This window comes from Bombus impatiens, unplaced genomic scaffold (genome assembly GCF_000188095.3).
Source record: "Bombus impatiens unplaced genomic scaffold, BIMP_2.2 scf_0637, whole genome shotgun sequence".
NCBI lineage: Eukaryota > Metazoa > Arthropoda > Insecta > Hymenoptera > Apidae > Bombus > Bombus impatiens.
In genome coordinates, this window is record NT_177056.1 from 904821 (window position 1) to 929596 (window position 24776).

At 42.0% G+C, this 24776-nt stretch overlaps 1 protein-coding gene across 3 annotated transcripts in view; it reads left to right on the forward strand.

Annotated features, from left to right (window-relative positions):
- LOC100746746 overlaps nt 1-24776 on the forward strand; it is a 317300-nt gene that overhangs the window by 15694 nt on the left and 276830 nt on the right. The window contains exon 2 of one of the 3 annotated variants that reach the window (XM_033322390.1): nt 14200-14247. The exons of the other annotated variants lie outside the window; for them this stretch is intronic. The gene's annotated coding sequence lies outside the window, so the exon portion shown is untranslated. The remainder of the gene's footprint in view (nt 1-14199; nt 14248-24776) is intronic. 3 annotated transcript variants of the gene reach the window in all.

Consider the following 24776-nt stretch of genomic DNA (forward strand, 5'->3'; position numbering starts at 1 on the left):
TTTTTTTTTTTTTTTTTTTTTTTTAAGTATTACGCGATTCAGTCACACGTGGGACACACTTCGGGAGTCGGTTGTAGAAAAAAAGAATGGAAAATGTTCGTATGTCTTCGTTTACGAGATGCGACGAATTTTGCAAGCAGAGCAAATTTATCGAAAATGTTGAAACACCGAGTAACAGGATCCATGACAGGACGTTTACAGGTTTGCCTTGAAACGCAACGTGGTCATTTTCAGCTCCTTCGTAGAGGTGACTAGATAACACGAAATCGATACGGAGAATTGCTTTTCATCGTTTTCGGCTGTACAATCAGCTGCAGAAGCGGGTTGCACACGTTCACAAACATATTTCGCGTTGCGTAATTTGATTTTTAAAGCAACTTCTTGCGTCTGTACGTTTTGGTTAATGATGGTTTAAAAAATCAAGCGATGAAAATTTGTATCTATTCGATACCTTTTTTCTCTTCCGCGAGAAATGCCTAATACTTCAGACTAGGATTCACGACAGAAGAAGATATTTCCCGATGATAACGAGATATTCGAATACAGTCACGTTCTTCTTAAATCATTTTAGAGTAAATGCTAGACGGTTGAATGGTCTGAGAGGTGTAGAACAATGGTAGAATTTAGTAAGAAGGAAAAGTTCTAAATAAATATCAGACAGAAAGGAAGTAAAACTCGAGAGATACAGGAATATTCTGTGAAAGGAGAGAATGTATGAAATTGAAACTTCAGAAACAGTCTTGTGAAAAATATCGCGTGCCAGCCTCTCTTATCAGACATTCTTTGCCGAGTAAACTTTGAAGATGTGCCTGGAAAACATTTTTTAGATTCTGCTCGCTCGCAGATTATAACATGGAGGATTTAACCGAGGAAATTTACAAATTAATCCGCTGATTAAATAATTTCAATGCAGTGACTCGCTTGATTAATTATACATATGTATAATTATGTTATTTCATATTCGTGCAAGATATACAACGCGTTACGGAACAGTATTTTTTAGAACCTTGAATGATTTGAATTCTAGTTTCAAGATGAACGGTTTATCCTAAAAGTGATTTATGGCGATGAAATATAACGAATTTTTTCCGTTCTCTTGTCGATTTTTATTTATTTTCGCGTAAGATCCATTTCTCTTAATTATTATCGCGAAGACACAATAGGAAAACAATTATTTTCTTTCACATAAATCACGTATCCACCAGGGGAACAAACCATTTACAGAGCAATTAAAATTAACAATTGAAATTTGCTTAATGGAATAACTGAAAATTTCGTCGAATGGTTCGGTATTCTCATAACAGGACAATGTAACGCAGAATAAGCGATAAATTCTATCCTTTCTGATTTTTGATTTCGTTCGACAACGAATTTCCTTGAATCCAATTAAGAAAAAATCGAATTACCTTTCCATGTAACATCTGTGATAATCCTCCTTTATTATTATCGCAAAACCAAACGTGTTGATCGTTTTATCAGCATTCGTATCACTCGTCAAACAACGAGAGAAATTTCGTCGTTATATTCCATACGTCGTATAATACGACTCAAATCATGCTGATTAGTCGCATCTCTGGTTCGAATAGGCGGCCGTCAAACGCCATAAATCCGGCTCGATTCATCGCCTAATCTGTAAATTCAAAATGAGTTATTCTCTGCTCGGTAGTTGTGTATGCCTTTCTGGAACGTTGGTTGCCTGATATCCTCTCTCCACGTAGACGCTCGCACATACACGTGCACATAGGCACACAAGTTGCATGAGGCGTACGAATGTGGAGTGTAAGCTGGTTGACCTTTTGACCCACAATTGGTCATCGAAATGCCAGTGTAATCGGTCATTGTTGGCAAACAGTGGAGAAGTGGTCGTAAATGGAGGAGCTGCTGAAAATTGAATTCGAAGTCGCGATTATCGATCCGCCTCTGTTGCACGCGTCTTCTCGAGGATCCTTTCAAATGGGATTGATTAACCCCGTTTGTTTCCAGAAACGATCCCGTAATTAATTCTTGTTCATTTTACAGTCTTGCCGAGTTTGACTTTGATGTTCAAAGTATCGATCTGCCACTTTTATCCGCGTATGTGCGCGTTGTACGTAGATCATTAGGATTAATTTCGCATTGATCAACGATGTTAACGACGCACTTTCGAGTTCGTCCGTAGCGTACATTTTTAGTTTCATATCAAGTTTTTTCCAAGCCCGAAAACTTGAGTCTTCGTAAATTTCAAACCAGAGAAGCAACTCCTGGCGTGTACTGTCTTCGCCATATTTCCATTCCGCCGTGTTAATTCGCGGAAATTGCAAATTCCATCGTCGATTCGACAAACTTTCCAAACGAAGAAAACAAATTGAATAAAAGTCTGGAACGAAAACCTACCACCAACATAAACGCGAAATCCGAAACATTCTGCAACGCCAGCCTCTGAAATTCCCACCATACTCTAATTTCCCCCAAGGATTCCAACAAATTGTCCACGCATTGAATTTCGTAAAAATGCCCGATCGATCCAATTTCACCATCCGTTCTACGAAAGCAAATAAAATTCCCAAAGCGACAACAACGGTGGAGAGAGCCGTTTGACAAACAGCGTTGGTAATTAAATCGAACATCGGTACGCGGGAGGAGTCAAGCGGTTGGAACAGTTGGTAACTAATGTAAGCAATAACGTCGCTTTAAGCTGGACCTAATGACTGTAACTATGGCCAGGATTAGCCGTTAACTTGGCCGTAAACGTTTCCTTCGGGACCTTTCGACCAACACACGGCAGCGAACCCGCGGAACATAGCTGACCGAAAATGTGGCCGCACTCGTTGCCCCAAAGTGTGAAATACGATCGCGACGGAGCACCTCTTCGAATCCTCCAGCCCCTCGTTTCCGAAGAAATACGCGACTTATACACGGTGACCCCGTACGAATTCCATGCAAGCAAATGGCGGTTTACGAGGAATTTCACTTTCTCGCGGGAACCGAGCTGCCGATTTTCCCGTCGATGGTGTAGAATTTTCTGTAAGCTGCGAAATATGGCTGTTACAGGGGATTCGAGACGCGAGGAATTTCTATTTCGTACATTTTTCGCTCGCAGCTTGGATACTTTGTAATTGGGGTGCCGAAGCGTCGAATGACGCGTGTAAGTGGCAGAGGCGAATCTTTCCACGGAATACGTAAGGACGAAACAGCGATTTTCCTTCGCTTCTTAATAAATATTTCAGTGTTGTGGATTTTCGACGTTTAGCGTTCTTGCATATTTAGACGCAGAACGAATGGAAGAAGAGTTTGGTGGGTTTGTTAAATTTATTTTACCATCGGGCGTATTCATTGTATTTACGCAATTATTTGGTATATGTGCGAGCGTTTGGTATAATAAAATTCTATTTTAGGATACCTGATATTAAGATGACCATGTTAAATTCAAGTCACGTAGAAAAATCCACATAAAAGGCACGCGTTGAATGTATTTGTTGTACATGGACTTGCAAGGAAGCGGGCGAACGTATCCATTAATCACACGGGGTGAGGAAAATCGCGTTAACAAGCGGAAGCTCGCGGTGACAGGCGAAAGACACCTGGTAGACGGATGTAGGAATTTTTCCAGCGAGCCAGGAAATTTCGTATCGATCGTGCAGCCAGATTAGCTACGCGTACACCGGTTAATTGTCGGTGTATGAAAAAGAGCAGGTGCCTGGCCGTGTCGACCGAGCTTCAAATTGCGAACGTTTCCGCGTTCCTAAAGAGTCACGGAAATGCGAAAACAAGCGAATCCGCGGAAACTCCACGGTCGAGTATAATATCGTCGGTTAACGTTATTATTCCGGGCCAAGAGAGTCGAGAGGGAGGAAGCGGAGCGAGTTAGCCCGGTATTGTGCAACTCGTGTCGCTCGTCGTCGGCTGGTTCGTTAAATTTTTTAATCCCATCGACGGCGCGCCTGTCCCGACGCCATTAATCTTTCACGCGTCCGGCATGCCCGATGATCGTATCACGCGGTTCCTCGCGAATGTTTGCCGGAAGGGTGTTTCGTCGGTGATACTAGAACTCTGAAACGCGCGAAAGAAAGAATAAGTACAGTAGCGTTGTCAGAAAGATAGATTCTTTCTTTCTTAGATGGCTGGATTGGAATTTCGTATGGTGAATCTTTGTACGATAACGGCGATACGTGTGTTGGTTCGTCACGGATACTCGCTGATACTTGCTTAAAAAGAGAAAGAAAAATTGAATCTTTATACGATAGCATCGACGTTCGTTACGCGTTATATCGACGATCGAGGAGTATTCAAAACGAATTCAGTTTTCTTAAAACGAATTTTAGTAGATTCTTTAATTGTTAATTACTTGAGTTTCTTTTCTGAGTGGATTTGAATTTGGCGGGTCATTCGTACGATAGCTGGATAGTTGAAGCTACTACCGAGTTATTAAATTACTGTACAAAAGAAAGTTGTTACTGGCCAATTTCGCGAAGGGAAGCAAGACATCTGTATTAGCCGGAAGAATAATCATGCTACTGCGCAAAGCTCCAAGATATATCGTTTCATTCCACTCGATAAAACTGGTAAAAAAAACTGTACTATACATTTTCCCAAGCGATATATACATATATTCGAAATATCGAGCTTACAAAGCCATCTTGCAAAATAAATCGCTTCGAACGAGTATTTTCTTTTGTTACGGCGGAAATTCGATCGATAGACGAACGAGCCTCGATCGTTGAATTTACCGCAAGCCTATAGACTATTTTTTCTGTTTCATAGAAGTTTATCAAGTTGGAAGTGTATCAAATAACGGTTACAGATCCGCTAAATTTACGAGATCGCGTGTTACTGGCAGATACAGGCATAACTCGTAGGAATACTATGGAATGTGTTTCGCAATACTGCTGACACTTGTGAGCCACGAAGAAATATTGGCAAAACTCGCGTAGAATCGTGTAGCTTCGGGCTTTACAGAAAACATTCTTCCCCGTAGGATATTCAAATTCTCTTGCTCCGCGAATTCGTTAAATTTTATCGGTTAAATGAAATAGATTATTATTATTATTCGATCTATTCTTTAGAACGCGTTTCCATGAAAATGAGGTCCGACTAATGGAACGTGACCAGATGGGAAGCGATCATGATAATGTGGCGAGGTAACAGAGATTTTTAGACGAAGGTCCTGGGATTGGGTTTGCACAGTATTCGTGTTCCAATTGAATTTTTATCCTCCTCTTTTTACAATAATTTTTGCAACTAAAAAAGTAAAATAATTCTCATCCAACTTCCTTTTTAAATTTTTTCATTCCATAAAATACATAGCGATGCCAAACTTTCGATCAATTACGTCAAATCACTCGAATTATTTCTTCTTTCGACTATTTCAAATGTCCGGTTATGCGAAACAGCCTATAAATCAAATTCCAGTTAGAAACGGATGAGATCCGAATAACGTCTCGCTTATGCGGATCGAGTTTGTATAATAAATAGAGGTTAAGTGTATTTTGTACGAATTGCATGTATTAAATATCTGATATATCAATAGAATTGGATTAGGCCTGGTTATCGTAGAATAAAGTAGATTAAACCCGATCAGTAGTGAATTAAATCGGATTAATCTGGATTAATCTCGAAACTGGTTAGATTAGCTAGGATCTATTCTGTTTCAGGTTAGGTTAGGTCCAATCGTTTGAACATTATGTTGAGCTAGATTGAAATAGTCATACATTGTGCCGGATCCTGCTGGATTAGGTAGCTTTAGAGTGGGTTAAACTTAAATTAAGTTAGGTTGGGTTCAAACAGAGCTGCCTAATTTTTCACGATAATATCTAACATCCTTGCTTCGTTCGCTTCAATGATCTTGGAATAAACGTACCGTGCTATAGATTTCTCCTCGGCTTTTCTAGCAACGAATCCTGAGCGCATTCGCGCGATTGAATTTGGATTTATAATATCGTTAACAACATTTGAAAAATCAAGAATTTTCAATTGAATTCGAATTAATGGTACATAATATGGTACTCGTTCGACTATACATACATGTGTGCAAAAACTCTGACGTGGTTCATCGCATGGATAGAAAACCGTCAAACGGATAACAAAGCCTATAGATGACACACATGATCGGTGTAACTCAATCGGATCGCGAGAACCTAACATTTGTTTTCCTTATCCATAGACTACACGTAGGTGGCTTGACGCATCCGCCTAAATCCGACCTAACCTACAAATCCATCTTAATATAGAGAATTTCTTAGAATCGTTTTGCCATTCGCGTTTACACGGCGCCATCGTAAAATTATATCCGCGGCTTGGAAACAATTTCTCCAGCCCACGAAACTCCTCTTTATCCGTGTCTACGTTACAGCGTATATCGATTTCCACTCGAGGCGAACGGGATCGGTTCGCCTTAAGAAGGGAATACAAAAATATGTGCTTAAGCCCTCAATCGGCCCGTCTACGTAGCGATTTACATGAGAAGACAAAAACTTGCTTTCGAGGCATCCTCTCCTTCCTTTCTACTCTCTTCTTCTCCTCTGTCTCCATGCTTCTTCTCATCCTCGTCGCGCGAACACACTCTGCACTCTGCACGCCGAGTGCGAACGCGGCGAAAGGAAAAGCTGGCTCAGCGAGACTCGTGCGGTACTTTGCATTTTACAATGGCAAAGATATTATGTAAAGCGACTGCGCTCGCGCGCGCCACTACACACGCACACACACACACACACGCACTTTCTTTCTCCCTAAAACGTCGCTCGAAATTTCTTGATTTTACGGTGCACGCGTTTGTCAATTGTTTCAGAGAATGGTTCAGTTACATTCTTGTAATAGTCGTGCCAAGATTATTCCTTTCGTAGAGAGGAATGTCTGAGGATGTTCGTGACGGGAGTTTGATTTTTACCATCTTTTCTCGTGCATAACAATTATAAAATTCAACAATACGAACAGACGCGTTCGCTTTAAAATAAATCGAAAGGGAATCGAATTCTCTCAATGAAGATTTATAAGTTTCTAAGTTCTTAGATCCATTTTTATCGCCCTGTATGCAATCCCAATTACTCACTCTTCGTCATTGTTAATCATTAGAAAAAATTCCACTGTTGATAAATTTATCTAACGCTTCCTCGGCTAACGTGAAATTCGACGTGGTTCTTTTCTGCTTGTTATTATCGATTGCTTTTATAATCACGCTCACACTTTCCTCGTCTCCTTTTTCGTTTTAACCCGTGCTGCCCTCTATCTAGGGCATCACCGCTGTCCCCGGCAGCCGTCTTTACACACACAATTCACCCGATCTAAAGATCCATAGATCGTTGTTTAAGTTTTATCCTCTATCCACTACAAAAGCTTTCGAACCGTACACCTACCTGATGACGTGTATAGTAAATATAAAAACAAGAAAGAAACGCGGTGGAAAGTTGTCGTAATTTTATAGAAAATACGCTCGTCAACGTAACAACGAATAATTAAAAGGAAAAACGAAAGTAATTCTACATGACTGTGTGCAGTCGAAATCTAATATTTTTAATCAGTATTCACAGTGCCGATTCAAAGAACTTTTGTTTGCGATTTTTTTTAAAGAAACCTCCTACTGTTTTATAGATCTGTTGAAACGCGCTCCAATTCCTATTAAAGTAATTGGAATGGATTCGTTCCAATTAACAAAATCGCATTTTTCTTTCAATAAATTTATACGCGAACATTTGTTCCCGACTTCTAATGCATTGTTCTATCCATTGGTTGGTTTTCACGTAGCGTTCCGTAAAAAAAAAATTGTTACGACTACGCTCGCTCTTCTTCTAGCTTCTAGTACGGTTGAAAATACTACACAAAATATACAATAAAGTACGATACACGATAAAAATTCAATGGTCTTCGCATACGGTGTAAAGTAATATATACTGTGTGACGTTTTGAAGGCAACCTGTATATTGTCAAAAATATCGATCGCGCGGCACCTCGCAAAAATCGAAACGGATTGACGATCCGATGTCGTTGCGAATATCGTGTGTCGTGTATGGCTCCCTCTAGAATTCGTCAAAAACAACAAATTCTAACTGATGCCAATTACACGAGCGTGCAGGCGATTTCGGCGCAGTTGTCGGAAACAATTTCCCGTTGTAGAACGTTGGTGTGCAACCGATGCAAGTCCGTATCCGCGCACTTGAGCGCTTAAAACGCTCCCTTTCGCCCTTTTTTTCCCCCGGTGTCACTTATCCGCCGTAACGCTTTTAGTCCCTTCTGTGTCTGTGACTGTGTACAAAGTGTCTACATGCTGCTATTCTCTAAACTGCACGCCGTTGCATATGGAAATCCACGCAACGTCGCTTCTTACATTGCACGGACACGTTGGGGCATTTAAATTTATTTTTCCGCTGCTTCCTTTTGCCCCGTGTCTCGAGCAACGTTTACCCAAGTTTGGAACTTGCTCCACCCGTCCTTCAGAGAGGGGACGATTGTTCTTTTCTCTTTTCTTCGTATTTTTCACCCTGTCCGCCATCGGATTACCAGGAATTAGGAGACTCTTTCGTTTTACTGGTTTTTTAGGTTACGCGGATGTTTGCCTCTCGTTTCGTTAACGGAGCTAATCGGCTGATTATTTGTATTACAATGTCGTGTTACGAACAACGGATATTATCACGGTAGAAATGTCAATGATCTTAGAATAGTGCAGGAGAAATAGCCTTCGATGTTCGATTTTAACGAAATACCTGATACACGGTGATTTGTGTTTGCAACTGTGAGTTCCAATATCAAAGGTGAAGTAAAAAGAATTCGAAGACAAATATGTAGGAGTAAAATATTAACAAATGGTTAAAAAAAGGAAAGACTCGTTCCTCTTAAGCAATTAATTACGATCGATCGAGCAAAGTTGGAAACAATTAAACCTGCAATTAACTGGACTACGCAAATTTATCCGTTTCTTAAATTTTAATTAAGCGATCCGCTAACGAAGGCTAGACTATCAGGATATATTTAGAAATTGTGTCGTGGAAAGATAAGTTGGGAACGACCAGAACTTGTTTTTGTTCCAGTGAACCGGAAGACCGGAGAAGGTACATACTTGACTTCGTTAGGGAAGTTAGGTTGCTCCCTGCTGCAGCTAAACTTTCCACGAACTTCGATTATCCAAACTCATTGGAGAATACATTATTTGAAGAATTGATTTGTTTGAACGATCGAACGATCGGGTTACGAGTATATCGTTCGCTAACGTAATAATCTACAGTCTAAGAGAACGTTGTAAAACGAAGAGTATTTCTTTATACGAACTTGCCTCTTTCTCACATACATGATCTTAGCGTTAAACGAATCTTCTTAAAAGTTATCCGACGACGTACGAACGTTACGAATCTTAGCAGACTAAAACACTAAAAATTGCCAAACTCCAACTACCCGAAAATCTGACCCAAAGTCCTCAGTCTCGCGAACAACCACAATCTTTCGAGTTTGCGAAAACAGGAGCCAAACTAGGCTCCAAATAGACTCGAAACCGAGAGCAGTTCCGAGCTGTAGCAGAGTTAATGACAGGGCACGGTTGGGCCAATTATTTAACCAATTATTTACTCGGCGCAGGCCGGTAAACCGGTTTTATCAGCAAGTCCTCTGACCACGGCTCGCAATGGCAAACAAGCCGTGGCGTTGCAGGTATCTCGTGTGTCTCGGGCCGTGCACTCTTCTCGCCGCGTATCGATTTCTCGCGTCGTTACGTGGTACGCGTGTACAACGTTACGTTCAACCAGGCCACCAGGTTATCTATACGGGCCGTTTTAACGCGGACCATTGTCCTTACTGAATCGCATTCCACAGATACTGTCAGTTTCCTACTGTCGTTGCTCCTCTAACAACGCTATCGTTGCTCACATCGAATTCATTATGCGATGTGTAGGTCGTTTTCATGTTGGTACCATTATGGATCTCGAAAATTTCGAGCATCTCACCAATGGTATCTGTAGGTGAAAAAAAAATTGAAATTTATTTGACGGCTCAGCTTGTATTTGGGATCGACTGTCATTTCCTTTGATATATGACGTTAGGATGATGTTAGGGGAATGCCACAGAATGGCTAAGTTTGCTAGGAGCAAGAAATTGTAAAATTTTGTTACGTTAAATCAAGGGTGGATTCAAGAGACAAGGGACTCTGGAAAATTAAACGAGTTGTGGATCGATCATGGATCATAGGATTCGGTACTGTAGGATTCTCGAACACGTGGAACTTAGTCGAGTCGTTTCCAAAGCTACGAGTTTCGCATTGTCTGGTTCAAATAATTTCCAAGATTCGTTACTTAAATCGATAATTCTTTGCTCTCCTATTTATTGGGTTAAACGGTACAACCCCAGAGCGGTTCAAACATCTTGCCATCTCGAACAAGAGTCGCAATTTACAACACCCAACGACCAATCTCATCCATCCCTGAACACCAAACACTCTGCCACTATGAAAACAGAAAAAGGGAGGAAGAAAGGCCATACAGAAAAAAATTCTCTCTCTCGTGCATCAGCTAGGGAAGGACTGGTGAACCTCCTCGCTCAAAGATGCATAGAATTTTCCCCGGCTGACGCCGGATGATTCAATGGGTCCATGAACAACCTTCACCGGATGGAGGAGGTTATGTGTGTCAGCCGGTTCTTCCATTGTACCAGTGCACACGTACACGCAAAAACGAAGGTCCTAGAAACACTCGTCGCGGATTTGTCATCGTAAATCGTCGGTTGGGATAATCCTAAAAGGAAGAGGGAAAAGAACGAGAGAGCGAGAGAGCGAGAGAGAGAGGGAGAGTGGACGACGAGGGAGTTTTTCCGGTACTGTCTTCAGCCGGGACACATTTCACAATTAGCTCGGTATTACGTCGACAGGATTAAAGGCGCACGACGGAAGGTTGCCGTGTGTCTAGTATTCTTGACGCCTGGCGCGTTATTTATGTGCCAGTCCCTAATTAAGTTCAGCCTGTAATCGCTCTAATCCACTTTGCCTGGGAGCACGCTTCCGATTCTTAAGTGCGATCTCTCAGTCGACCCCTGTTCTATTTGTACACGAGTCTTGGATATTGTTCGTCGAAAACCTACGATCGTGTTCTTGGTCCGACTTTGATTCTAATTGCGTCGACTATAGCGCTTTACGATGATCGTTTATTATATTCGTACAATCGCTGCATATAGAGTCTATTCTACGACTACGACATCATACGTGGCTCGCAAGCGCGCGTGGGACGTAAATATCGACTGGCAGCTTTGTATTCATTGCAATATTCAGAAGTTTGGTAATAATATTAGGAAGTTTGGTAATCTGTTAGTTCGTTATCACCCTTCTCTCTATTCGTGTTAGATCTGGCCCCCTGGATTTTGTACTTCATTCGACGCTGCGTCTACCCGTGGTTTCGCGTCTAGGTGACGTTTTATTTGCTCCCAGTGCGAAGTTGTAACGTACGTGACTCTTGGATTGTAAGGGGCTTGTTCTTATTGCATCTGGGACCTTGTTCCAACCCCGTTTTACACTTTGCACTTCCGCCACGCTTCAGAATCGTAATTTCCGATGCCGCTTTACCTTTGCTTATACGTTCCGCTAAAATTCCTCCAGTCACTTTATTATTTTCCGCTTTGACGTATTATTACCTTGATCCTCTTCTTCGATTTGTCGGTATTCGGCGATCACGAGGTCCGAAATTTAATTACAGAGAATAGATTGGATTATCGCTTATCAATTATCAGTCCCTTTAACCTCGTCGAGACGAATTTTTTCTTTCAACGATGGAAACTATAATATGATTCTATAGACTATGATACCACCTACACCGAGAGGAATTTTTCCAATCGCATCTTTTGTTTCAAACGATTAATAATCAAAGTAAAGCGAAAGGTCCTCGCGAATACTTTATCAGGGTTTCTTCGATTCGTGGTTTCGGCCAGATTTCTCCGTACCAGATTTTTATATCGACTCCTGCGGTCGTTTTCTCGAGAATCCAGGTTTCCCGGAGATCCGAGGTAGGATTCTTTCATTTCGCATCCGCGCGTCCGAAAGTTCGTTTCAGCCGCAACTCCGGGCTTTTGCATAAACGCGAACTCGCGACCGGAAACGTTTCAATATCGCGGCAAGTTGTAGAACTAATATTCCCCGCTGTGTGTACGTAGAGAGCATGGAGCTCACATATTTACCGTGACACAATTTTGGTAAATAGAAACGATGGAACGTGTAATGGAAGGATCGCGAGTTCCCTTCGAGAATCGATTCGGACTCTTGTTTAAACTGTTCGGAAACGTTCTTCGCTAAAGTTTCCTGTCTTTCTATCTGTTACTTCCTGCAGCGGATGCCCGCTGGGCGTAAAGTTGTTTTATGTAACGAATAAATCGAATTTGTCAGCTTGGAGTGTCCCCTGTACTCTTCGATATATGAAATTTTTTGACGAAAGGAGAAGAAAGAAGCGAAGGACGAAAGAAGAAAATTAGAAAACAGTAAATTGAACAGCGTGTACTCGGTTCTAGAGACTCGGGAATTATTACAAACGTAATGTATATCGTTGGAGATGTATTACTTGTAGCGGACGGATAAATATTTCAGTGAATTATTGTTCGATATAAGCGAAACGATATTAATCGATGGAAGAGTCGTTTCGCCATGCAGACCCGAGGGATTGACGTTCAATTTTTAGAGGTGTACGAGAACAGACTCGATAATTAATTCGATCAGATCAGTCCATAAATCGGCCCGTAATTTCCTGTCGTAAATGTTCGATGTCCGCGGAAGTTTGCCGAGGATGATTAAGTGTACACAGTCATTTAATATAGGCGCCTGCTTTGCTTTATTAATCTTTCATCATTCCCTGTTCCGTTCGCTTCGTTTTTCCTTTGTTCTTGGAGCCTGCGAGCCGAACTATTATAAATTTAAGCTTACACGAAGCCTTATGATTCTATGCTCGACTTTCCTCCGATAAAAAGCATCGAAAATCAAGAGTAAAGGTTCGATAATCGTTTTCTTTAATATTGGATCGATATTCGCCTGGCCTTTGAACCGAAAGACGGCCAATATCTATCGCGAAACACGCATGCAGGATAAATCTGAAAGGCTGTTAATAGGATTTACGGGCGTATTGTGTGCCATAAAGCTAATAGAAACTTGTCATACGGATCAAAGAGGAGACTGGGAAAGATGAAAGAAACCTTGGCAAAGATGAAAGATAAATTGGCTTCGTGTTAAAACAAACCCATCGCCGGTGCCCTTCAAAACCGTGGAATTAATAGAAACGACCTGGCGTTTTTCTACCTTGACAAACTTGAATTTACAAGGCAGCTTTACCTGTCGTAGTATTCGATTTAAACGAGAGGTTTTGTACATTCTTTAACCAACATACACACCACTATCACGTCGTGTTATTAATTGTCACCAGCAATTAAATATACTTTGTAGAATTAAGAATTCGGATAAGGATGCCGATGATGTGTTACCGTAAGTTGATAAATAATAGCGATGTACATACGTGGATCAATTTATCCAAATCTAATTTCAAATCAAACGTACGTGTCGATAAAAGAAATTAATAACCCGAATGAAAGTAACTCTAACAAGCGTCGCTCTGAATTCAAAGATGACGAACACGCACATAGTTCTATTTATTCAAACATACGTTCGACAAGCACGAACGTGCTTGTTAATGAAATTTCATTGAATATTACGAGGATGAGCGAAAAATTCGTGAATTGAAATGCTGACAAACGTTGGCGTAAATCCAGAGACTGATACAACCGCTTCGAATTCATTTTACAGTAGTCACTTCCCCATTTAAAATCCCTGAAAGCAACAATTATCCCGTAGCTGGCTGACAGCATGAAAAGGCTACTATCCCCGGTCCACGAAACTTCACCCGGTCTTTCTATTCTCCTTCTCTTTTTCTCGAACCTGCCATACGCATTCCTAACCTCCCTTTTATGCCAGAGTTTTACTGGGAAAGGAATGACCTCGCTATCCTTAACAAAGAATGTGTGTGGCTTACAACTGAAGGCTGTGGCAGAGCCGGGATTGAAGGCGCGTCTGCATGAAAGCTGCTGCCATTTACTCGGCGAACATCTCAGAAACCGCGCGTCGAACGAACGCAAAACGTCCCTCTGAAACTGTCTACCTATGCGTGTGTTAGTGTTTATCCGTGTGTGTTGGAGCACGCGTGTAAAGAAACTTCCTACTACGTGTTCATTTTACGTTTCCATTTGCAGTCGCGGTATTATGCTTTCTCTCATTTTTTGTTTCAGGTGAGTCATTGGAGCCGTAATGAAGCCACCATTGTATCGGGCTGTAAGGTATGAAATGTTCGTTTCCTCGAATTAATCTTTTAACGTTAGTAGTATTATTAGCGAAATTCCAAGAGTCGCGAGTTCAATTCGCGAATTGGTACGTTGCAAGTTGTCACACGCGAGCGTATATCAGAGATACGATATTAAGCAAAGAATGAAATTTTATGAACTACAGAGTATCCGATTGTCCGATTATATTTGATAGATTATAAAATAGTATAGCGAACAGTACGAAGAAACGACGTAACGTAATAAAGAATTTGAAGCATTCAAACGAGCATTACATGTGTTACGACCTAATATATTTGGTCCAGATGACGTTCCACGGATCATCGAAGGTTACCTCGATGAGTCACTTGCAATTATGAAGCAACTAGAGGTTAGAATTTGAATATCAATGAGAAAAAGTGGAAGATTGAACGTTGCAGTAGATTATACGGCGTGTGAGGTTTCCAGATGGCCATTGACCGAGGTAAATAGGCGGCCATCGGGATTAAGTTTCTATGGGGGATAATTCTGACATGGGGATCCTGAAAGAGTCTCTAAAACTGGTTTTAACCGATCTCTGACTACCTGGTTCGACCCGATTCAGCGATCGAATCGTCCCATTTTTCGTAGGGATAGATTCTTACCGCCAGTTCGAAGCAGGCACTAGAGAAAATAAATAACAACAAATATCGCTGCTTGAAACAATATTTTACTTACCGTTTTATTTATTGATTAGAAAACGTTTTAAAGGAAACAAGATGTATAGCGTTTATTAAGGGTTTTTAATCTTCTGTTTTACAGTTTTCACGATATTAGAATAAAATTCTCAATTCCTTTTCAAGTTTTAGCGATGTTGCGTTTATACGCGTCGACATACTTTATACAAAGGCACCTTAAAAAGAGCCCGAAAAATATCTGTTCTGCCAATTGCGAGAAAAATTACGGAAGGACACTGCGAAAAGGATATAAACTACAGCGAAGGTGGAGTACTTTTTTCCCGTCATTTAATCAAATTTCCGGCCTGAAATTCGAGTATTGATTCGCGTTGCCGTTTAATCGACGTGTTCTAACGTCGAACGAGGCGGTTTCCGGCCGCGTAACGAGATTCGAATCGTTTGTATATCGGTGCAACAACGAACAGGTAGGGGCTACAGTACGGGCAATATTCCAGCCAGCGTGCTAATGTATTTTTAATACGTTTCCCCGGCGATTAATCAGACGGCGTGTGGCCGGCCGTGTGTTTTTAATGTTCGACGCAAACACCGGCCACCCTTTCACGCCCGGTGAAAATTTAAATAAGCCGCACCAGCGAACGCCACCGGAGATAAAGAAAATTGGCAGGAAAAGGGAGAATCGTAAAAGCGTTACAAATCGCGTTCCCTATGCATTCTCTTCCTTCCCTTCTTTTGCCAGCTGAACGTTCAATATTTTTGCAATAATTCGCAAACCGTCGGGTTTTCATATTCTGGAATTATTCGGTTATATCGATTCTTTCTTTTGGGAAATTCATTAAATCGAATTATTTGGAATTGCGTGAGGTAGCTTCTCTCGAAGAAATAATCGAGAGTTAGGTTCAGTGATGTACAGAATATGAAATATTTTGTTAATATTATTATGAAGAAACTCAGTTTCCAATACCGTAAAATTGAAATTGACGATGGCTACTGATATTTCTCGTAAAATCTCCATCGTTATTGGCCCAAATGAGTATTGACAGAATTAAGTTTAATATACTGGAATCGTTCAATGATCCATAGAGATTTGAAATTATCCAGGTGTTTATCTGAAGCGTTTAATTTCTCTGCATATTTTCACGTAATTTATTTTCAACTATGTCGGTTATTTAATCATGGCCGGAAAATATTGCGAGTATATCGATATTCAAAAGGTGTGTCTACAAGTGTTCCGATACTTTCGTAAGCCGCTATAGCCGCGTTACGTGTTTCTATCTCACGCTCTTCGTTCGCCATATCCACAGACCGCTCTGTTGGCACAAAAAAGGGGACAAAAAAAGGAAAGAAGACAGTCCAGTCCGCGTGAAACAATAATTCCCCGAACGGGGGTGGTTTTTTCCGCGGCTGGAACGCCAGAGGAGGCCATTTAACCGCGTTGTAACCGGTGGCTTTAATCTGCGCTGACGGGGTGCGGCTCATTAGATGCGATTAGTCTGCAAGCAGACACGCTCCTTTATGTCCACACGTACATGCTTACGCAGGTACACGTAGACGCGCGAATAACCAGCGCAAACTGCTCGGCTGTCCCCATCAGGATTCAAGCGGCGTGTGTCCTCTGTTGCACACGAGAGTCTGTGTATTTGCCCGCCTGTAAATCTATAGACGTACACTAGTCGAGTGTGCATTTCTCTATACGCGTCTATGTACATTAATGTTCGTAAGTATTTGGCCGTTCTGCTCGATCCGTGGAAATAGCGTTTTCAAATCGAAGCAAGGTGCAGTAACATGCAAATTAACGACGAATAAATTAGTCGTTGCGTATCGGTTTTTAAAAATCAATTTCGACAAACATACAATTAAACTATAGTACGTTGTGACTCGATCGTGATACATTTGTAGATATTTAAACGGTGGAAAAATGTATAGAACGTGCTGACTACGAATATCGAATATACAAGACAAAGGTAATTATAATATTCAGCGAAGAAGAAGATCGGAGAATCCGAAGACAAAGACTTTCGCGTCATTCGGTATCATCTTAACTACATTTTCGAAAATAATCGACCGTTCAGATACCTTTGAACGATAATACAGCCACTTCGCGTACGTGTATTCTCGATTATATGTACATGTGAGAATGGATAATAACGCGCACGAGAGTACGAGGCAGTCGTCTTGCATGGGCACTGTCAGCAGATTCGGTGACAATGAGGATGCGCTTTTAATAAATTGCCAGCTTCCAGCATGCACGATTTCCGGCCTCCTGCTCCTACCTCCATGAACATTCTGCGTGTAGAAGTGACGTTTAATGGCTGGGGATTAATGGGGTGCAGGTGCGCCACGGGGATGCCGCGAGCTGCGAATTGCTGGGGGACTTTTAGGTGACGAGGCTCTTATTTGGCAAAGCGATTAATGGTTGCGTTGGTGGCTGGTTTCCGAGGTCGAGGATTCGATTTCGAAGAAGTTCGTTATGGGCAAGGAAGAAAGTTACGAAGACAGAAAAATGGGAAACAGGAACTTTGCGGTTAACTTACGAGAGATAGGATAATTAAAGGATTATTTAAGAGATAAATCTCATTCTCATCCGTTATTTAGTTAATATACGAGCAGTCGTTGAGTTAAGAAAAGATACTTAATCCGACTGGATTATATTCCAATGTCATGGTACGTTTTCATGATTTAAAAAAAATATGACGAAGCTTTTAGAACGGTGAACGAAGAGCGCTGTTTTACGAAAAATACCAGCGAATCGACTTATACGCCACTGTTTAACCTTCCAATTAATCCATGGCCCTAAATTAATCCTTCTCGTATTACACCATGTTTCCGTTTTCGTAAACGGTTCAACAGCATCAACGCCATTTATCCTATCCAGAATTCTTCGAAAGCTGGTGTTCACGGCAATTTGCATTTCATTAATGTCGCGCCTTGTCCCGTTTAACGACGCAGCCGAGTCGAGAGAACAGCACCCGCGCACAATTAAAAGTTGAGGCCGACTAGCATATTTGCATATGGTGTAAAAACTCGTTGTTACATGGATCGCGTGACGCACGAAGAATCAAGAAAAGTCCCTTGTATTTCCGAGTTTTAATACCATTGGTCCACGGAAATACTACTTTAACTAGTTTATGCCGTGGATACGTGCGTCGGTGAGCTACGCGACTTCGTAAGCATAAATAACAGGCGTTGGTTGATTTGTCACAGTGAAATATTGGCAATGAAAATTCACAATAATACAGAAAGTGGCGGAAATTGTTTTAATGTGTAACATCACGATGAAAATTTCGAAAAATTATTTTTAAAACTATCCTTTATTGGCAAATATTATGTTAATATACTCAAGTACTATAAAACGCTTTGCAACGTTAATCTCCGATTTAAATAATATAAGAAATGGATAGGAAAAGTAGGAAAAATAATTTACGAAACGTTGCCAACTCATCCTACACGACACGTAATTGCAAACTAATGACTCGAAGCTGCAGTACTTACATCGCATTAAACATTTTACTTCTTTAATTATTCGACTCTGTTCTGTTTCAACTTTCTCACTTTCGTCTTCTTTCAAACTTTCTCTCGACTCTAAACAACTACATCGTTGCTTAACTCTTCCAATTATGGCTTCGAAACTCTTTAAAACGCCATACATCCCAGTCGTAAAGACCAATTGGACGATGGTAACCCGAGACTATAAAAGTCACGAATCAACTCTAACCGGGATCATTTAACTAGGATCGTGAAGTTCGTGGTTGAAAGTGATTAATCTCGTCGAACGACCGCGTTCCTGACGTGTATGCTAGTTACGAGGTTCGCGGGGGCGCCCGAATCGCCGTGAAAAACCGTGTGCACAGAGGAGAAAAAAGAAAGAACGGAAACGGTAGGGCGCGTCGAGGCGAGCACAGCTTCGAATTCGTGTTTTTCACGCTTCTACAAGAACGCGACAGTCATAAAGCGAGCGGAATGGTGCGAGAACACGTGTATCGTGACGTGATTTTCAGCTGGCTGTTGCGAATGACTGAGACGTTTCTCCGCTGCGTGGGTTGGCTTGTTTCTTTTATCGTAAACTTGGAATACGAGATCTCCTCTTGCTCGTCCAATCCGATCCTTGCCTTTTAGCAAATTTCTTCCTAGGCAATTCGTTGCCCTTATTTCCCTATATTTATTCGTTTCTCTGGATGATCTGACGTGTTTTTGTTTGATACGCCTGCGCAATCGCATCTTTGATATTTAGAAAGTTACACGTAAAAATTGGGAGTTCGAATTTGACGTTTCTCCTCTGGGTATTGATTATCAGTGACGTTGATCAAAATCTACGATAACGGGAGATGACCAAAAAAATTCCGACTCCCACGATGGTTCTCAGCAACGAAAAAGAATTCCATTCTCGACGATAGTTGCCAGTAACGAAGAAAATTTTCTCGTTATACCGCGACCTTCTGAAATTTCAGTTATTACTATCACGATGCCTGAATGTGACTCGTTGCATTCTAGAAAACATCGTAACAAAAGCTATATTCCAATGTATCTCGGTTAACGCAATAAAGATGACAAACAACCAGTGTTGATGATCACCGGCGAATAATCCACGAGGACAGACTGTTCTTAAATCACGCCGCTAGCTAAACGAAATTTCCAGAGCTGCGCTGGAATTCTGCGGTTTCCGCGCGGCCTGCAACACCGCCGGTAAATTCTCTCATTTCGTCGGGCTTCTTGTTATCCTTCCGCTCTCTTTCAGCGTTCTCTCTTTCTCTCTCTGTCTCTGTGGCACTGTTTCTCTGCCTCTTGCTCGCCGGCTTGTCACCAGAAAGCTTCATTATCCCGGGACAGATGACGAGTAAACGTTCGCTTAATGAAATCTTCGCAGTGATTTTACAAGGGAAGTTTCGCGAACCGGAAGAAGGTGGCGTGCAGAGAAGGACGCTCGAATACCAGTTCCAACCTCTCCATCTCGAGGTACGTTCGTATAGACGACATTTCGGGGCAAGGGTTTTCCAGATTCCGGAAACTGGCGATCGGAGCACGCGAACGCTTGGAAATCAAGCGGAAATACGCTTCGGACACTCGTTGATTACCACGTGCACCATGTTTTCAAGTTATTCTTACTAGCCTTTAGCGACGGTTGACGTTAGATCAACTGGTTATCGGTAATAAAGGATTCAGAGATTAATAGCGCGATAAATTTTATTTGTCGGATATTGAGTTTTGGAGTTTCGGCACGTGTACATTTATAGTTTGAGACGTAACACGGACATGTTTGAGATTTTTCTTTATTTTTCGAATATGCGATAGTCGTTTATCGTGGTCCGGACAAAGTGGTACTGTGGCACTTTAGCGTTCGCAAATTTTCCACAAAATATGCGTAGAAAGGATAATAATCTGTGGTATACTTGTGAAAGACAGCCAGGAAAAGTATTCGAATAGCTTTGTGCCTCGCTCCTTCTGCCTTATCTTTTAATAGAAAAATACAGCACAGATTACACGAAGTAGAAATCGTAAAGAAGCGTCTCTTATTTCAAGTAGCCATCCTTCTCGCGAGACACGTGTTTCCGACACGGTTCTTGTTTTAACACGTTCGGAATCTCAAACTTCGTAAATCAACTGGCAGTAAATTTGTCAGTCTTTCGACAGGCGAGCTCCTTCCTCGTTGGTCTACGGTGTACGCGAACGGCCAACGCGGCGCTGGACGTTCGGAACGCTTAAAATTGTAAAGGTTATTCCGGAAGGAAGGTAGCCGCTAGGTCCGCGACACCGTAGGCAAGACAAGATATTGAAATAATTTATGTCGGTCAATTTCTGCCGCCGCGACCCTGGCCTGAATCTTTCATAAGGTCGTTCCGCGCTAGAATGCAATCGCTGCACCACGTTGAATTTTAAATAATGAAGTTCGGATTACATCCGCAAAGGGAGTTAAACCCTGTAATAAACCGGAAGGCAAGTTCTCCGCGTAATTCAGCCGAGCTTCGTCTCCATCTGCAACTTCCTATCGCGCTTTCCACGATCCTCTCCTTCGCATACACGTTACAGCTGATATCAAAGAGGAATGAAAAATCAGAAGGAATCGCTACTGCTGCTATCCGTTCGCTTCTTCCTTTTTAGCGTAATTACTCTGGGCGACGAAAGTGTGCGAAGATAGAAACCATCGCAGATTACGACGGATTAGGTAACGTAATTTGCATTTGTTCGACTGATTGTCAGATTCTTGCCGATTGTCCATCAATTTATAATACTATAACGGTGTATGTTGGAGACAGTTGCTCGTACTATTCTGCGTATATAATAATTTTTTATCAGATATACGTCTACGTTTGCAGTACGCGCGCGCTTGCAATTTTTATCTACATTTTCGGATGAATTTTAAATTTTAGTATCGCAACCGCGATGACCGTGACTCGTTATAAATATGGTTCGTAATACTCCGGAAAGTTTTACACACGTTCGTTATATATTTTTAACGCACGCAGTACATTGGTGCGAAAATTTCCTATCGTAAGCGTTCAAACAGTATCGCGAGCGACTGTACGTAATCTCCGAGCTGGTTTCCGCTATTCCGCGTTTATGACACACGTTAGATGCTGCACAGCGTCTTCTATATCGGCGAGTCCACTAGCAAGTTCCGCGTAGAACGCACTGCCCTTTCCTCTTCTATGCTAAAGTCCCTGTTTCTTCCGTTTAATTAGAAGACTAGAGGAAGAGCGGAGACGCAGCAAGCTGCTTTTAACAATAATCCGACGCTAAGCTCGGCACTCGAAAGCAACAGATAGTTAGAAAAAAGGATAGTACATAAGGATTGTGAGCGAGAAGTAGCGGAAGACGAACGAAATCACGCCGGAGGCGAGGGATTACGTCGCTGCGTAAACACCAAGTTACTTCAATTAAACCTCCGCTGGCACAACGAGTCCCAAGCTATTTAACACCCTGTTCAGGCGGATGGAAAATTAAGATCGACTGGCTGCACTGTCCTGGGGAGGGAAACTTCGTCTGGGGATCGCCGGCTATTCAAACAACTTCCGAATTATTCGACGATTTATCCGACCTCTCGCTTCCAGACGTGTTTTAAACCAATCTAACCTAAACTGTGTCATTTAAAATCGCGATCGAATCAGCAATCTGTCCAATCAGTGGACCAAGAGGTGAAACACGAGGAAATTATCACGGACGATCGTCGTTAGCCTCTTGATTCGAACAGTTTTTGAATCGTTCGACGATTCATTAGATCTCGCAGGGTTCTGTCATACTTCGAACGATCCCAAGTGGCGACCTGATCTAAATCGTGTCATTTGGTATCGCGATTTAATCGAAAATCGTTTTGATCAGTCAGCGGACCATTTTTACCCGTGTAAAATTTTATTCCATGTTATTGCACCTTATATGAGATATAGAGTCTGTAGCAAATTTTACATAAGCTAGATTTACGAACGTATAAGTTGGATAAGTTTTTTTTTTTTATTAATTTGGATATCGGAGTGGAGTGAAACATTCTGCGTATTATTTGGACGTTCAGTTGGAGCGAAACAGCTTCGTATAACACGGGGGTTAATCAGAGTTAACCTGCATACCTCCTCCGACAATTCCTCGTTCTAACCACAGACTTTGCCACTCCAGTTCCGAAATAAACGCGTACGTCCCCGAAACATTTCCGTGGCTTCGAGGATAACGAGGGTAAACGCGATTTCCCAGAGCTACAGGGTGGAAAGATCCATCGAAAAACAGGCTCGCTATAGTATATCGTCTCTAAACCTCGCTCTTATCGCGGGACTAAGCCCAGGCTAGCCGAAAGGACATAACCTTCGTTGACCCAGAGGGCAATCTTTTATTAAATCTCACCCCTGGACACTCCTTTCTGCTGGCTCGATCCCTTTTCACTAGCTCGGAGTAATCAGAACCTGATTTTCAGATGATTAATCACATACGTCTCTCCCAGCCCTTTAATAAATTTTAAGATTGTCTTATAAAAACATCATTGATAATAAATAGATTGCGGATATTTCTGCATTTGTTGCTCCTTTCTGATCGTCGAAATAATCTTACGATTTGATTACGATAGCTCTGTTAGAATAATGTCAAACACCGAGCGTGTTTAAATACGCGAACTTATAAATTTAACGATCAACCAGAAATAACGAGATGGAATCTCGTAAGACGAGATAAACAAGGAGAATAGACACGTGTAATTGACGAGGTTAGATTTATCACGTATGTATTTAACGCGACGATAGATAGGACGCGTGGCCAAATCGTAAAAGTGGCGACCGTTCGTGGCATGATTCATCAGGCCGGTAGTTTCGGCGGTAGTCTCTGCTACTGAAATCTTCTGTCCCCTCGATTGGTCTCCAGCGTCTCATCTAATCCAACTTAATCAAGCGACACACTCCCAATGCGTGTTCTCTTGCAATTTATTGGGAACGTGACGCTATTAGTGGGTCGACATTCGACTTGTATATTCTTGGACAGCTTCGCTTCTATTCGACCGCTTTAGGCGTTAACCTCGATAACTCAGAGAGTTATCTCTTCTTCGCACCGAGTCATTGAAATTAATACTCTTGTAAATTGGTGCTCGGCAGATCGTCTACATCGCGATGTTTAAGAATCTAGGGAAAGCAATTCGAACCCAGCCAAACATAAGCCATTCCCCTGGCTCGAAAGAAACAGTCACGAACGACTAATCACGGTTCGTAGATCCTTGAGCGGTGCGTGACTCTCTGAAACGTTCCCAAAAGAAAGACTTAATCGACGGTTAATTGATTCGCGTAAACATGCCCCGGGGAGCAAGTAGCACTCCTCTCTCCCTCTCTTTCTCTCTCCCTTATACATTCGCGTCAAGGGCACTCGTGGAGGCAATTACTCGCTACTAATGAGCAGCGTTGCCGGGGCGCAATCGATAGCGCGTCAAACAAGTCAAACTCCGCCGGTATAAGCGGAAGTTAAGTCGAACGAATAGGAGGTTGGGGCTCGAGAGAACGATGGGTTAGGGAATCGAACCGAGAGAGAGAGTACGAAGAGAGAGAGAGCGAGAGAGAGAGCAGGTAGCTTCGGAAGCAAATGAACCGAGTCTTCCCCAAATGCCGTTGTCCTTTCATCCGCCCTGATTCCAGCTGGCATTGAACTGCACACGGGGAAATCTGATCCCCCGAAGGGGCGAGATTTAGATTGTCGCGTTGCAGGCTGAGGGCCACCAGCCAGGACAACGGTATTAGACAAGTTGTTTGATGATCCGGCAAATTCGAACAGCGATATCCCTCTTGTAATTTCACCTGCTGCCGCCTCCACTGGCTGCTCTATCTGATTACGCCGCTTTCCTTACTGGGTTTACTGCTTTTCGGGAAAGGGTTAGGATCGTTTGCTCCCTTGCGACGCAAATTGATTTTCTTTTTTCACGGTTAGGTACGAGATGGTTGTTGATCTTTTCGACCGATTGGCGGACGTTGAGGAAAACATTTCGCGTGTTTGGCTTAGTGCGGAGATTTTTGACGATTGATTCTTCAAGCGATACGATTGTTCGTGTTTTTAATAGATGGGCGAATGGCGAGGTAAATATTTTCGGTATTTGGGTAATTTTATTAATGGTTTACTGTATTGAGAATATCGATAAGATATCGACAAGCAGCGTTTAATTAAAGGCGCAAAATGGATAAGACGGAATGTGGTTAGGACGAGGTTGTAACAAGCGACGGTAACATCGGGACGAATAGAGATTGGAAAGATGCAGTTGCTAACCAGATGCGGTAGAAAATTATCCTCTGCTTTGGGAAAGATCGAGACGAAGGATCGAGGGTTCTTATATCGCTTTCAAGATGGAAATCCTCTTTTGAAAATTTCTTTTTTAACGTGCCGTCGATTATATCGTCTACACCTGCTTTGACTTCCTCATGGTAA